The sequence below is a fragment of the Piliocolobus tephrosceles genome, chromosome 12 (assembly GCF_002776525.5).
Source record: "Piliocolobus tephrosceles isolate RC106 chromosome 12, ASM277652v3, whole genome shotgun sequence".
In the NCBI taxonomy this organism is placed as follows: domain Eukaryota; kingdom Metazoa; phylum Chordata; class Mammalia; order Primates; family Cercopithecidae; genus Piliocolobus; species Piliocolobus tephrosceles.
In genome coordinates this window covers 109364015-109368663 of record NC_045445.1, presented here as the reverse complement: position 1 = coordinate 109368663, position 4649 = coordinate 109364015, and positions in this window count along the sequence as shown.

The following is a 4649-nucleotide window of genomic DNA, read 5'->3' as shown; positions in this document are numbered from 1 at the left end:
TGGGAATGTAAATTAGTAGAGACATGATGGAAAACAGTGTGAACTTTCAAAAAAAAAAATAAAAATAGAGTTACCACTGGGCACAGTGGCTCACGCCTGTAATCCCAGCACTTTGGGAGGCTGAGGCAGACGGATCACCTGAGATCAGGAGTTCAAGGCCAGCCTAGCCAACATGGTGAAACCTTGTCTCTACTAAAACTACAATACTTAGCCACGTGTGGTGGTGGGCACCTGTAATCTCAGCTACTTGGGAGGCTGAGGCAGGAGAATGGTTTGAACCCGGGAGGCAGAGGTTTCAGTGAGCCGAGATCACAGCACTACACTCCAGCCTGGGCGACAGAGTGAGACTCTGTCTCGAAAAAGAAAAAAATAAATACAATAAGATAAAAATAGAAATATAACTACCATATGATCCAGAAATCTCACTACTGGGTACATATCCAAAATATATAAAATCAGTATGTTGAAGATGCATCTGTGCTCCCTTGTTTATTGCAGAACTATTCACGATAGCCAAGATATGGAACCAACCTAAGTTTACATCAATGGATGAATGGATAAAAATATATGGTACATATACACAATGTAATAATACTCAGTCATGAAAAACAAGATCCTGCCATTTGTGACAACATGGGCAAAGCCAGAGGACATTATTTTAAGTGAAATAAGCTAAGCACAGAAGGACAACTATAGCATGATCTCACTCATATGTGGAAGCTTAAAATGTTGAAGTTGTAGAAGTAGAGTAGAATAGTGGTTACCAGAGGCTGGGGAGGATAAAGGGGAAACTGTGAAGGGGAAAGGCTGCTCAACAGGTACAAAATTACAGTTAAACAGGAGGAATAAGTTCTGGTACTCTATTGCACAGTAGGGTGACCATAGTTAACTATAATGTATTGCATATTTTCAAAAAGCTAGAAGAAAGGATTTGGGGTATTTTGTTTGTTTTTTAATTGACAAATTAGAAGAATCATTCGGAAGCATATTTATTTTATTATTATTATTTTTGAGACGGAGTCTCACTCTGTCACACAGGCTGGAGTGCAGTGGTGTGATCTGGGTTCACTCCGCCTCCCAGGCTCATACAATTCTTGTGCCTCAGCCTCCTAAGTAGCTGGGACTACAGGCATGTGCCACTGCACGGAGCTAATTTTTGTATTTTTTTTTTTTTTAGTAGAGGTGGGGTTTCATCATGTTGGCCAAGCTGGTCTGGAACTCCTTGCCTCAAGTGATCTGCCCACCTTGGCCTCCCAAAATGCTGGGATTGCAAGCATCAGCCACCCTGCCCAACTGTAGAAGAATCTTGAATGTTTTCACCACAAAGAAATGGTAGATATTTGAGGTGATGGATATGCTAACGACCCTGATTTGATCTTACATATGTATCAAAACATCACACTCTACCTCGTAAGTATTACAATTATTATGTGTCAATTAAAAACAAAATAAAACTAAAAAGAAAAAAACAAAAAGAAAAATCTACAGACTTTGCTGTTTTTTTATTTTGTCTTTGTTTTTAATACTGCTAACCACAAACATGACAAAGGTTTTTATTAAGCCATTGTCATCTGCTGCTAGACCTTTGATCTCGTAAATGACCTTAAAACCTGTTTTATATATGTTAGGGTCAAATAGGATTTAAAGCAATTCAATAAAAATTTATTGAGCACTTACTATATGCTGAGCACTGAACTAGTTATTAGGAATGTGAAGGTGGATGAGATCTGGTCCCTTGGCCCCTGCTTCCCGGGAACTCAGAGTTTTAAAGGAGGGCATTATCTAGTATAATGGTAAATTATTTATTTTAGGAATATCAAGGTGAAAAATATGGTTGTGTAATGAGAGAGCCTTTTTGTCTCCCCCAAAACAGATTGCAGTGATTCTGGCCTAGAGAGAGTGCAAGCTTGGATTACGGGGGCCAAGGACTGTTTTGAAAAAGAGAGAAATACAGGTCAATGGGAAGGAGGACTCTTTCTTCAACCTGCTCCCATTGCTCTCGTTGCTTTTTCCATGTTGGCTTGTGGGAGCAGTTCAGGGAGTTTTGTGAACCATAACACTTGCTTCCTGTATTAACAGCCAAAGGACAGTTGTATTCTGCCAGGTAGGCTTTCCTGCCCTATTGACCTCTGAGTCTCACTGTGGCCAACACTTACGCTTACATCTGCACAGAGCTGTGGAAGGTTTAACCGGATGGGCAAATCACGGAAACTCCCTGTATCTCCATTTTCTTATCTACAAAGAAAGGAAAACCCAAAACCTCAAAAGATAGTTGGGGTAAACAAAAACTCCTTATAAATGGTTAGGTGTTTGGCAGACATTGGTCATTTTTACTATCCAGGCCTCTTTCTTGACCTGAGATTTACATGGAGACTTTTATCCTGTGCTTCTTTGCAGTTTTAGAAACTTACCTACCATACAGGATTTGGTATGGCACGGTGATTAAGAACATACACTTTAAAATCAGAGAGACCCTGGGTTTAAATCTCAGCTTGACTATTTTCCAGCTGTGTGGGAAGAAACAGTGCTTCCCTTGGAGGTTCCTGTGAGGATGAGATGAAATAATGTAGAGTTAAGTGCCAAGCATAGTGCCTGGTGGGCAGCAAACACTTGATAATGAAAGTTGTTCTTTTATCCCATTTCTTCATTTATGTTCCACTACATTGTAAGCTCCAAGAAGACAGGATTTTTAAAAATTTCACTCAGATGTATTTCAAGTACCTGAAATAGTGGATAGCATATGGGAGTGCTTATTAAATATTTGTCAAATGACTGAATGAACATGTGGGCTTCACTCCAGGCTCTAGCTGCCACACAGCACAGAAGACACTCTGGTGGAGATAGAAAACTCAGAGTCTCAAGGATACCTGTGCCAGTTTCTGGTATTTTAATAGTTCCATTGCCTCAGGTGGGCAGGTATTCCATTTAAGATCCCCAGTTCTGGTGGGCGAAAGATGGTCACACTTTTTTTACTGTCTTTTCTTAGAATCATGGGGGTCTATGACCTCTCCCCTTGAAACTTAACAGTCTCTGTGATTGCTTTGACTAACAGAATATAATAAAAATTAAATCATGTCAGTTTTCAGGCCCAGGTGTTAACAGAATGATAGTCTCCATTTCCTGTCTCTTCGATGCCAGCCATTATTAAAGAAGTGTGACTACCCTGGGACCACCTTGCTGTAAGAAGCTCAAGCAACATGCAGACCTTGAAGAGTGGTGTGCTATGTGAAGAGAATAGACAACTGGAACACTGGCTATAGAGAAAGAAACTATAAACTGTGTGGAAACTGAAATTAGTTTCAGAGTGCTTAGTTACTTATTTTCATCATCCCTCTTCACTTTGTTCCCAGAAATAAAATTGATGACCTGCCCACTTTGAGCAGAGGAGAGAAAGTGGGGACTGGCCCCATCAATGAATCAAAAAAATTCCTCTTTGGGGTGAGATTATAAAACAAGTGGGCCCATGAATTACCATAATTCCTTTGATGCCCACTGTGGCAACCAACCACCATGGCACCCCACTGATTCTCTCCTCCTGGTATTCACATCCTTGTGTAGTCCTTTCTCAAATAGGACATAGGATTAAGGCTGACCCGGGTCTCCAGTAGGGAGGGTGGTTTCTGAGGAGTGTGATTTCTGAGTGTAAGTCATGAAAGATTGCAGCTTTCACCTTGCTTCTCTTGAATCACTTGCTCTGAAGGAAGAGAGATGCCATGTTGTGAGGACAATCAGGCAGCTCTATGGGGAGATCCACGTGGTGAGGAACTGAGTGAGGTATCCTGACAACAACAAGCACTAATGTGCCAATTGTATGATGAAACCACATTGGCAGTGGATCCTCCAGTCTCAAGCAGGCCTTCAGATGAATGCAGCCCTGCCTCTGGCATGCTGGCTGCAACTCAATGAAAAACCGTGACCCCGAAGCACCCAACCAAGCTGTTTCTAGATTCCTGATCCACAGAAACTGTATAAGGTAATAAATGTTAATTTAGAGTTTTAGGGTAATATATTACATAGCAATACATAACAAATATAGCCACTATCTGCATCCATATGGTATTTGTTTTTGTTTCTTTGCTATTTTGTTGCTATGTTCACTCAAGTGTAGCTTATATTTGGAGCTCAGAGCTTTAACAACAAAATTGTTTTCTAGCTCTATGGTGTCTCAGGAAACTAGCTTCTGTTTTATGGATCATCTGTACTTCCTTTAATGTTAGGTAGACCCCGCCTTATCACACGTCTTATAAAAGGCAAACTCTTAGAGGTGGTGACACTCATAAACCAGCCCAAAGTTGCCTAATGGACCCATGTTATCTGAAACATTGCTAATATTTCTATTTCAACCATATGCAAGTATAAGTTTTTAAAAAATTTTCTGTATATGGGAATCCATGCTGAGGCCCAACTAGGCCATGACTGCAGGACATGAGTCTTCCAAGCGTGTGTATACACAGACCTAAAAGGCAATGAATGGCAGGACAGTGAGAAAATTAAGAGACTCCTATCCTTAGTAACTAACAGCAGAAACTCTTAACATTGTGACTTGGACCCTGATTTCCCTGACTTCTTCTAAAACAAAGTTTTGGCAGAGCCATCAGGAGCTTCTTGCCTTGGTTTGCTTAGGAGAAGTTACTTCTCTAGATGAGTGA